This window comes from Lynx canadensis, chromosome D2, assembly GCF_007474595.2.
Source record: "Lynx canadensis isolate LIC74 chromosome D2, mLynCan4.pri.v2, whole genome shotgun sequence".
NCBI classification, from domain to species: domain Eukaryota; kingdom Metazoa; phylum Chordata; class Mammalia; order Carnivora; family Felidae; genus Lynx; species Lynx canadensis.
The window spans coordinates 43,166,508-43,178,963 of record NC_044313.2 but is presented as its reverse complement, the minus strand read 5'-3'; positions in this window follow the sequence as shown (position 1 = coordinate 43,178,963).

Genomic DNA, 12,456 nt, shown 5'->3' with positions numbered 1-12,456 from the left:
ACATTAATAAGATGCAAAGCTCTTTAGGCTGATTGCTTGCTCCTTGCAGGAAGCCACCATGGGTGGCTGCCAGGAGGCTGTGCTCACCCCTGAGAAGTCGCTGGGTTGTCACATGAAGCAGGGGCCTGCGTGATTTCCTGCAGCAAGGGCCCATGCAGGGAGTCCCAAATGAGGCTACCTACCCAGGGCCCTGTGCCATCCCCATGGCCCCAGCAAGCCGAGGGGACAGAGGGAACACCTCCCCCAGAGTAGCCCTAATCAGCTCCACAAACATCAGCTCCCTGTGGCCTGACAACTATGATCTACTATCTCCTTAGACTTCCCATGTCCCTGAGTTACTTCCTATAGAGTCGAACAATGGCAGAGAGGACACCTGCACCCTGGTCCCTTTCCAGATTGTGCTGCTGACCTGCTCACAACCCTCCTGTGACTCCCCGTTAGATTGAAACCAAGTTCAAAGTCCTCCAATGACCTGAGAAGTCTTCTGGGCTTGGACCCATCCCATCACTCTTTGTCTGACTCACCCAGCACCAGGCATACCCTCCTCCTCCCGGATCCTCCATCATGCCAAGCTCATTCCAACCTCAGGACCTTTTCATGTGCCATTCCATCTGCTGAAATTGCTCTGTGGTCAGATCTTGCTTTACATGTTCCATCACGCCCTTCCGGTCCCTCCACAAACACCTCCTCCCTGGTAGCACCATCCCTGATCACCGCATCTAAAACGATGTCACTGCAGAACCACTTTCTTCTTACCTTGCTTTGTCTTTCTTCATAGAGGTTATCACTACCTGAATTACTGTGGCTTTATTCATTTACTTATTTATTTAGTGACCACCCTCCGCCTCCACTGGAATGTCAATCCTTTGAAGTCAGGGACCTTGTCTGTCTCAGTCACTCTGTGTCCATAGGACCTACAATAGGGCCTGACCTATGTTAGCTGCTCAATTAACTTTTTGATCCATTTGAAGACGAGCAAACTGAGACCTGGAGAGGCGCTAGTCTGTAGGGTGCAGCATCCCAGGCAAATCTGGGCTGGGCTGGGCTCAGACATTTATTGCCTGGGACTGTAGGCTCACTTCCTGTTCTCTAAATCACATCATCCACTTTGCAAGAAGAGACCCACCCCCACCTTTCAAGTGCCTCCCCAGTCCTCAGAAATGGCTAGGCAGAGTACGTTCTCAGCAAATCCCCAAATGCATCAGCCAGGCCTTTAAAAAATTGCCCAGTTCCCTTTATCATACTCAGTAGCCCTCCCAGAGCCCTGGAAAGTTATAACAATGCCCATGAACAGAGCTACCTGCCAGGGTCAAGGAACTACCACCAGCACTGTCGAGCACTATTAGGGGCACAAACCAAAACCCAATGATAACCCTCTGTCTAAAGAGCTGACCTCCACATGCTTAAAGACGAAGACCTTCTTGCAAATACAAAGAAGGATCCTAAGGCAGTTTAGCAACACCCGGGCACCAGCCAGCAAGGATAAGAAGAGTATGGGATGCACAGAAAACAAGGGTGGTACCTAGAGGATCCAGGGGAGAAGGAGGAACTCTCAGGAACAGTGCACTAAGGATGACTGCCGGTGCTTAGTGAGAAAGGCCTGAGAAAGGAGAACGGGGCTTACTTCACGCCATTCCTGTATTTAATATGCTTACGTTGATGGCATATAAGCCATAAATCAGACGTTGCCACTCAGCGGTCTGCAAGCCTTATCAGCCCTGCCACAGGCAGAGCTGGCCAACAGAGAGCTTAAAAGTTTTGTAATTAGTTGCCAACATTTAAAAATTAAGAGATTTCACAGTAAAGTCCAGATTTCTGGCTCCTTTTGAGACACAGAAAGCACTGGCCATACCAGGCCTTCACGTGGGAATCTCAAGGGCAGCCTGACTGTCCCCTTCAGGGAAGGCTGTGCCCTCCAGGCACCCACGGTTGGTACAATCTCGGCCCTTCTTACAGCCCACCTGGCTCTACACTTCAGTATTCCTGCCTGGAGGTCACAGGCATTCAGATTTGTGACTTGGTTGTCCCTGGCTCGTGTTCCAAAGGGAGGCTGCAGCTATTCTTATCTAATCCTTTGTTTGTCTTCAAAAGCCCCAAGTTACAGAGCGCCCAAGAGTGGTTCATGTGGTTACCTGGGCTGGGTGGACCCACCTGACTGCCACCAAGCAGCAAGAGGACAGCAGACACACAGCTCCCTTGCCCGCTCTGCTGTGCTAGCCATGGGGCTGTCTCCAACTGGGTGCTCACGGTTTAGGCACCCACTTCTCTTGCTTGTGGTTCTTCCCGAGCAGCTAAGCTTGCTAGCTCTTCAGGGGCAGGGCCCCTGTCTTTCTCCACCAAAGAATCCAGTGCAAGGGGTCCAGGGAAAGGGGCCCGTTGTGTTGATGGTGGTTGGCCACCCAACAGGCTGTTAAAGGAGGGCTTCTCATCCCCAAAGTAATTCTGCAGGCAGAAAGTACCAGCAGCTCTTTCTCCTATCAGCCCAGCAAGCAGCAGCTCTGAGAAGCTACTAGTAGCTGTGCCTGCTTGGCCGGGCAAGGGAGAGCCCAGACAGGAGGAGATTCCCTGAATGCTCCCACCTGCTCCTGGGCACCAACTGCAGGTGCCCAGCCAGCACAAGGGGCCTGAGGGGGCACTGAGATGTCCTCTCCTCCCCCATCCCCCCATGGACTCTAACATCTCTCCAGATGAGCACTGGGATGAGAGGCCAGTCTGCAATCCCAGCTGCACCAGCTGAGGGCTGTGAGCATTCTGTCACTTTTTGCTAATCCCATCCCTTACCACCTGGTTTTCCTCACCTGGTTCCAGGAGCTGTGCTTTCTGACATAGAATGCGTGAGGAGCCATCCTGCCAGACTGGCCATAGCCCTGCTCCTCTGAGCCACTAACACATGTGCCCTTGACCCCAGCAGCCCAATTGGTTCTACAATCCCAGCCAAACACTTTCTACAGACACAATAACAAAACTACCATTCACAGAGCACCAGCCCTGCACTGGGCCTTCTCATGGGCTTTATCTCATTTCAGATCCCACAGCAACCCTCAGGGAAAGTAATACTATTCCAGTTGACAGACCAGTAAATGGGCCCAAAAAGATGGCACTGAGAGTGAGCTGGGACCTGACTGTGCATCTATGTGTTCCAAAGGCAATGCCCCTTCCTCTCTGTGTTGCCAGCAGCCCTCACCCCTGGGGAAGCACCATCGTGCCCCCAGCTAAGCATCAAACATTCTCAGATTTCTTCTGCAAAGAAGGGAAAAGGTGGGGTGTTGGAAGGAGGAGGAAGAGAAAAGGGACACACTCAGGGGTCTGCCCTGTCCCCTGTTGCTGAAATTAAAGTCATTCCTGTCCTGCCTCTCCCATTCGGGAGGAGCTGAACCCCTCCCCTCCACACCTGCCAGCATACCAGGGCTTTCTATAAGGGGCTGGGGGGATACATGCATGTTTCTCCCGGTGCACGTTTTCCTCGACATCCTACTTCCAGCTGGTTCTCTTCTCTCATACTGTCACACGGGTCTGTCCCAGCAACTCCTTTCTCCCCAGTCTCCATGGCTCCAACCATGGACCACAGCCCCTGTCCCTGGCTTTCTCCCTGACATCACTCACCAACACAGACACTGAAGATTCCTAACACACTATGAGGAGGGAGATGCCACAGCAAACAGCCAAGAAATGAGCATTAGACATGCCTGTTAACAGGCCATCAACCATGCCCACTTCTCTCCTTTGGTCAATTGACCCAGCAGCAGGTCACCATAAGAACCCCTAATGTCAACGATGAGTGCACTTCAAAATTCAGAATGTTGACCTTGCCTGGAGTCAAGCAGATTTTTCACTTTTCTCAATGCTCTGTGTGGCCCATATCCTTACATTGGCTAAGACTCATCTGTTTCCCTGTCTAAGCAGCAGTCACTGGGTACCTTCTGGTGCCCAGCCCTCTGCTAGACAGCCCCTCTAGGGCCCAGCCCTATGAGGGAGGAAAAGGAGAGAACTGCAACCCAGAATATTCCCCATGCTTAATTATTACAGTAACCTTGTAGGTCAAGTGTCATTTTAAAGCCACTGTACAGAGAGGGAAGCAAAGCTCAGAAAGCCTCATGGTGAGGACACGGGACCTGAACCAGGTCTGTCTGGAACTCTGCCCCATTGACCACACCACAGAAGGGTTAAGGGGACCTTGGGGTCCTATGGACGTTGCTCTTCCAGTTACCAAGCAGGGAGGCACAGGCAGCCTGCCCAGCCCCTCACACTCCCTGCAGGTGTGTTAGCAGAGACAGGACCATGGGATCCAGGGGGGTGTCCCGCATTCCCCAGATGATCTCTCAAAGGTGCCCAGTCCACATTCCCCCTTCCCACCTGATCCTCAATGGCGATGTTCATCAAGTCCACCCTTTGTCATGTTCTTGGAGGAAAATGGGCTTCCCCTTGATCTGTCAAGAACAAGTCTCCTCCTCCTCCCAACAGCACGTAGTAGAACAGAGCTGGGCTGTGAGTCAAGGAGTTCTGAGCTCACATCCCAGCTCTGTCACATAATCTGGGAGCATGAGCAGGTCCCACAACCACCAGTTTCCAATGCTCTGTGATAGCCCTTCCTACCTAGCATTGCTGAGATTGGGTGAATCAGTGGGTCCTACATAAGCAATCTTGATAAATAAAGGCCGGTTCCATCTCTCCCTCTGTTCCACATCCCCCTCCTCACCACTTTCACCCCAAAGTTGAGCCAGGTTGAAACAAAGTAGGAGAAAGGAGGTGCCTGGTCCTCATCATCCACACACCTGCAGGACACCTGCTTGCTCCTAGGAAGCTCATCTGCACACTGGGACATGGAAGACAGATTACAAAATGCCCCCAAGTCACTACCCTTTAGTGTACTACCCTCTTTGCATTGTGACTTTGCACTTCCCCCAAGAGGAGTGTCCCAGGAGGCTCCCTCCTCTGCCCCTTAAATCTGGGCTGATCTCTTGGCTTGCTTTGGCCAAGAGATTGTACAAAAGCAATAAGGCACCAGGTCTGAGCCTGGGCCTCAAGTAGCCTGGAGCACTTGCATTTGCTCTCTTGGAACTCTGCTGCTGTCACATGAGTAAATGTGGACGAGCATGTACCATGAGAGACCTACGGCCTCGTCACCCCATCACCCTAACAACTGCACTCCTAACTGGCCAGCCCAGCTGAATGACCAGCTGACCACAGATGCATCAGCAAGCCCAGACAAGATCAGGCATGGCTGCCCCAGGTCTGCTGACTGCCAGACTTAGGAATAACAACAAAGGCTTATTGTTTCATGACACTGAGTTTGGGGTGGTTTGTTATACCGCACCAGCTAACTGATGCAGAGGCTTTCTCTCCTCCAAGCTGACTGGCAGCTTGGACATAGATGGTGGGTGTCTGAGGCCAAGTTCTTGGTGGCACCAAGCAAAGGCACCATTGGGAGCAATGCAGAAGACGGCAACAGAAGGCTTCTCTGTGGGTTTCTCTGTGGGCTGCACGGCACAGAGAGCTTTTCTGAGATGAATCCAGGCAATTGGAATAACCTGGCCTCACCTCTGCCTCTCTTAACACAGCTCAGCCTTCCTCTGGCTTCCTGCAATGCTGGGGAAATTCTGCTGCTTCCCTTCTGGGCTCCCCACCCAGCCCTTCAATCAACAAATGGGCTGACTCACCACCTCAGGGGAGGCCCCCCAGGCGGAACACCCTTGGGGATCCAGGAGCAGAAAGGGTAATTGAGTCATTCCACCGCTACAGGCTGTTTCCCTTTGTAAATACCTATTTCTCATGTTTGCTGCCTCCCCAGCCAGAAGGGGCTGAGAGACGCCCACAGGGAGGAAGTGACAGTTTGCTGGCTATTTAATGGCCCACAAAGGAAGAAGGAAAGAACACCAGGTGTCTCCAGACCTGCACTTCAGGTTCATGATCTCACTCTTTGACCCCAGGAAGAGGCAGAAAGTTCTCCCAGACAGCCAAGTAAGACCTTCCTGAGCACCAGGAATGGGATGGCATGATTCAAGATAGAAACAGCACTCGAGCAGAAAACAAACACCAGAAGACCCAGAAACATTCAAGCATTGTCCCTTGATGAGAGCTTGGATGCCTGTTTAAAATATTAAAAACTCAAACATTAAATGCTTTCAAAACACTATCTTACTCAGGTGCCCCTGCTTAGCTACAGTATTAAGAATGTGTTTTGTCTGCCCACTAGGCAATCCAGCTTCTAGAGAATGTTTGCGTGCAGCCGAGGTCAGAGCTCCTGGGATTGATTGCACCCTTCATCCACCCGTGTGCCAATCATCATCCACAGGCTCTGAAAAGGTGATTCACAAAGATGAACATGTCCCACCTCCTGACCTCACACGTTCCAAGGCCCCATGGGGAGGGAAGTACAAATGACAAGTAGTCACAGCAAGAGTGGTGGGTACCGCGGAAGCCCCCGGATGACAAAAGGCGATAGAGGTGTGCTAGGAATGTGGAAGGTCCCACAGGAAGGGAGCCCACAATGGCTTCCCCAGTACGCATGGGGGTCCACAAGGATCAAGGGCAGTGAGGACAGAGAAAGAAAGGGACAGCGGCCATGTGGAGTCTCTGTTCTCTTCCCCATCTCAGCCCCAGGCCGCCAGTTCTGGCTGCCTTGAGCATCCCTGAGCTCCAAACCTACCAGAACAAACTCAGCACAGTATCTTTTCCTCCTAAGCTTATTTCTAAGAATTTCGGGGGGGGGGGGGGAGGAAGCATTTCTCAGACTCATAGCACTTTTGCTGAAGTACTAAGGCTTTAAAATCCGTAAACAGTAGGATATAATTAAATGCAAATGCAGGGCCACATTTAAAAATTAATCTTCTATAATTAATTAGTAATTTAAAATATTCTGGTAAATGATACTTAAATGGCACAGAATTATCCTAGCTCTGAGTGATAAAGTCGCCTGCTGAAGCTTTACCATGTTGGAGTAAGAAATATTTGCATATATCATGTGGGACAACAGAACACTGAGATTACTTAATTTTCCTTTGCTATAAATGTATTAAAAAAACACAGTCTTTATATTCAAATTGTGGGAGCAAACTACTTGCTGCAGCAAACTCTGAGAAGCAATTGATTCAAAGCCAGGAGTTAACCCAGCCTGTGCTTCTAGTAAGGATTAAATTGGCCTCCAGCCACACTCCTTGCCTGGGAAGCCAGTCTGAGCAGAGTTGAGGAGAAATTTGGGGAGTGGCCTTTTCCACCTCTGTCCCTTCTATCCACCTGTGCCTCACAATCTGGGTGAAAGGGGACCCCCAGTCCCGAGCAATGGGGACCTATCCTACCAATAGGCCACTCCTCTCACTGTTTTTCTCTCCCATCCTTCTGGCTACAGAAAGAGATCACCAATATCTAACTGCAAAAGCTAACTGCCACCTGCTGTAACCATCACTTGCCATTTCTCTCCCAACATTGCAATGCCTTCCCCAGACTGCTCTGCCACCAGCAATGCCTTTACCCTGGTGTGTGTGTGTGTGTGTGTGTGTGTGTGTGTGTGTGCACATATTTATGTATAGGTGTGGGGGCTGAGTGGCTGTCTGTTAGGCTGTGCTCGTCTGAGGGTCTGCTTGTACCAGCTATGAGGCTGGTTAGCCGTATCATTGCATCAGCCTGTGTCTATGTGCATGTGCGTGTGCATGTGCGTGTGTGTGTTTGTGCCTGTGTCACACATGTCTAGTGTCTAGTCTCCCACACTGGCCTGCATGGCTGCTTATCGTCAGTCCTCTCCCAACACACTCACCTCTCTGCACACTGCTCCCCCTACCCCGTGCCAAAGCTGGGCCTGGGAATGTCCCACCCACAGGGGCAGCCACTGCCATTTGCCAACCCACCCAGGCCTAAGGCAGGGTTCTTAAGCAAACTTCACCCTTCCCAATAGCAGAAGTTTTAAGACCAAGGCCCTTACTGACAGGCTGGCTCAGGACTTGAAGACAAGTTGAAAAGGCAACGAAGGTACACACAAGAAAACCTAGCTTCGAGCTCTTTCTATTAGAGGTAAGAAATATAAAATATCCATGCATTTATTCCCTCAGCAGCCATTGTGGGCTAGCCTTGTGCTGCTCTTGAAAGATACAAAGGTGGACACCACCCAGCCCTGTCCATGAGGGGCTCACTTTCTTGTGGGAGGGACAGGGTGCCCAATATCTACAGGCCGCACTGAGCTGGATGGTGTGCGAGCTGCCGGGACCTGCTGGCTGCTGTCTGCCTCAGGAACTGGGCAACTCTTCTCCAAGAGTGCACAAATGTTTCAAACACTTTGTTTCTTACTCTTTCTAGAAAAACGAAAGAGACAGGGAAGGAAGGGAGAGGAGGAAACAAGGAAGATACAATAGGAAAGAGGGAGGCCTAAGGCCATCTAGAGGCAGGGGCACACAAATGACAAAAAAGAGCTGAAAGAACAAAGTCCTGGAGCACCCCACCCCCACCTCCGGAGGAATCCTCAGTGGATGAGAGCTCTGGGGTATGCCACCTAGGCCAGCCACTGCGAATGCCCAACACGACTATGGTCATGGTGGTGTAGCCACAATATTTAACGTCATGTAGGTTTCCAGGAGGAGACACCACCTCTGTGTCCCCAGCCAGTACTTGATATGGCTCCTGGTCCATAGTAGGCACCCAATCTGTACTAAATGGTTGGGTGTTTAGGTAGGAGGATGGATAGATGGATGGAAGGATGGATGGATGGATGGATGGATGGATGGATGGATGGATACACGCATGCATGCATGCATGCATGGACAAACAGACGGACACATGGACAGATGATGGACAGATGGATGGAATCACCTCCAGAAGATGAGATGAAGCCCAGGACCAAAACTGAGTGTGCACTGGAGGTCTCCCTGTCAAACCTGGCCCAAGAAGAAGGGACAATAAGACATACATACCCTTCTCAGCACTGGGGCCGTGGTTATGGAGTGCACTGTAAGCTGTTAGCCTCAAAGACTCCGAAAAGGACACCAAGAACAAACTGGTCCTGAAGTTTAGACTCCCCACCTTGGATCAGAGACCCCTTCCTGCTGATACCCCAGCCTCAGCCTCAGCCACTCTCCACCCTGTGCACCCACTGCTGAAACCACATGACGCACAAGTCCCTGAAAACACTGGGGCTCTCCAGACTTCTGTCCCCCAGCATCCCCTTTGGCCATGGAGTTAATGAAGGTTCATTCCTGTAGACCCAGCCCCAGTGTCACCTACTCCAGGAAGCATCCCTGAGCGTCTGGCCACCCCCATCTCTCCCTGGCCAGAGAGCATTGCTTCATCCTTGGCACTCTCACAGAACCTGGTCCACACCTCTACTCTGACAGGTGAAGGAGTCTGTTCACACCTCTCTCCTCCCCACCAAACTGGGAGCTCCATGTGAGCAGGGACAACAAACAGCCTCAGTGCCCAGCACAAAACTTGACATGGCACTCAGGCTCATTAAATTCTAGAGAAATGAAAGATGGAACCCACAGACAGAAGGAAGAAGGTTCCAATAGCCACAGACAGGATTCCCAGGCAAAGCCTCTGCCCTCAGCCCCTCAGGACTCCCACGGCCCTGGAGTGAGGAGAGGACACTCACATCCCCAAACCCCTAGCAGGTGGTTCAGGCTGACAGGCTACATGGGGACAGCAGCATAGTGGGTATCACTGCGTAATGAAGCCCCACTTAGCAGTCAGTGACCTACAGACATATCAAGGCCCAGCTGAGGATAGAATGAGTCCAACTCACTTCCCAGTTAGGGTGATTAAAAAGTGCTGCCTACCCTTACTCAGAGATCCAGTGGCAATCCCAGAGCAAAACAAGCCTTTCAGGAAGAAGGATTCTCTATGGCCTATGCCCTCAGCAGTCCCCAAGGGCACCCCACAGTGGGCTCCAGGTATGGGACCAAGGGACCAGAGTGCTGTCACCCCTGAGCCCAGTTTCCCCAAGGGGGGCCTTTTAAAAACAATGCACTAGTGTGGTGGTTGTGTAGACTGTGATAAAAAGATCCCAGAGGAGGGAATGTGGATTCAAGACTGAGTGATGGAAGGTGAGGGGATCTTGAGGTGGGGCCTGTTATATGAGCCCACGTGCCTCCCCCCATGGCCTCGGCCTGCTTGTTCTGCTGACACCCACCCACTACCAAGGCCAGACTCCCCCACGGCTCCCAGCCAGGATGGCTTCTCATAAAGTGGGATCACAGAGATGCCGGTGGTGCATGGGCCCCCAGGCTGAGCCCCCCACATTGAATGCATGCATCCTGGACACTGGACAGAGACACAGCTCCCAACACAGCATGTGGACAGCCTGGCAAGTCCCAGGCAGCCAAGTCCACATCATACAGAATTTGTCACTAGCGATAGTGAAAGTGCCAGCCTTCCCAATAGATTCACATGTAGCAAAATGTAGAAGATTCAGGCAGAACCATGTTTCTCCCTCCTCCCATCAGCCGGGCTTTTTGAGTGGGGAAGGGAGAAATTACAGTCAGGAGAGCGACATACCCCACCACTACTGTGGCTCGCACACACCAGTCCTGACTGGGTATAATATCCACGTGTCTTCAATAGCTGTGGGGCTCTCAGGCCATTTACTGCCCCATAACAGTGTTCTGAGTTTCTTAAAATTCAGGACCTGTCCCATCAGTGGATCAGCCTTGCGAACACCCTCTATCCTCATTATAACAAACAAGAGGTGGGCTCGGTCTGCTCAGAAAGCCCAAGCAAGGCCTCCAGGCAGTGAATGAAGGTTTTGTGCAGTGATGGCCTTCCCAGGTCTCTCCCAGAGGATCTTCTGGACTAGCCAGCCATACATGTCACATTCACCTTCCTTCTCTTACTGTGTTTAGTAGATGCCCTAAAATTCTTTGAGCATAAGCACCCTAAAATCCTCTGCCAGACCTTGGACAGAGGCAGTTGAGCCATATCCCCCAGCATGAAGGGAGCATGGCCACACTGACCTACCACCGACACTATAATATTCTCTCATCCCAACAACATGGCAAATGGGGACCCTGGAGTGGGTCAAATCTGGATTTGACTCCTGCCCAATTACCCGGTGGCTACTTGTGTGACCTAAAGCCAATCATTTAACTTCCTCAGCTTCACTTGCCCCATTTGCGGACCATGACAATTAGGGAAAGCACACAAAGGGCCAGGACCATGGTGGGTACCCAGGAAATGAAGCCTCCCCACCCCCACCCCAGGCATATGAGATCGAAAACCAAGACCCTGACCAGCTGGAGCTGAAGGCAACAAAGCCCAGGTGCCCTCCTTCCCCACGGTCTCCAGCCAGCACTCCCAGGGGCTTGTCACTCTTGCCCTGCATTCAGAGTAGCCCCTCCTGGGGCGTCCCCAGCTCTGCAGCACCCAGCAAAGACTTTGCAAACACAGGAGGGGGGGGGGAAGGGGGGGGAATCAAGAAGGCAACAGGCCAAAGCCAAGCCAAGTATTTCCAACACTGCAGAAGTCTGCATAATTATCCACTTGGAAATAATATCTTTAGGCCAGTCTTGTTTGCATCTTAAATCCTTGCAGGGCCTAGAAACAGAGCAAGGGCTGAATTGATCTGGAAGGGAAACAGTGAATATGATGTTTCCTAAAAAGCTATGTACCAAATGCTTTACCATCGCTCTAGTCTCCTTCATCACTACTTTACAGATGAAGAAACTGAGGTCTCACCGGTGAGGCAAATCACCCAAGGTCACAACGATACTAAGTGGAGGAGTTGGGACTTGACCCCAAATCTGCTGAACTCTGAAGCCAATACTCTTCCCACTCCCAAGCTTAACAGCAGAGCAGTGAAAAGGCAGAAAGGAAGCAAGCAGAGGAGGCAAGATGTGGGCAAGAAGAGAGAGGAAGAAGCCCAGCAACAGAATTAGTGGACACCATCACCAGAGCAGACTCCGGCTGGGGGAATTTAGCAAGGACAAAAGCTTTCCTGTGAGCAGACACCGACACATGCGCTGCTGGGAACATTCTGAGAAAGCCTGGATGCATTAGAGTCGATCCCGGGCTGCCCATTACTGGCCTGAATCACTTCCTACAGGGAAACGTGTTCCCGAGAAAATGCCGGGCGCCGACAGGACATCACAGCCTGGCTGACCACCAGCGTGATCTGGGCACTGATTAGGCCAAGAGCGGCAGGGCTGGCAGCCAACTGCACCAAATTAAGCGTTCCGAATTTTAAGTTCTCTGGCGGTGGGCTCCGTGCCGGTTCCTGATGCGTAAGGTAGCATTCTGAGTAATAATTAATTAGAGGGGAAAGCGGAATAAGCAACCAAAGTACATCAACTGGAATTAGTATAATTCTTTCTCTTCATTTTCCTTTCAATCAGAGAGAGCCAAACAGGTGACTGGGGTTGGAAAGGAAATCGCAGGGAGCATTTGGGCACCGGGCGACCCCTCTGGTCCACCCCTCCTCCCAGGCACACCACACCCCCAGCACAGCCCCCACCCCCAGAAACCAACCCAGGCCAGAGAAGC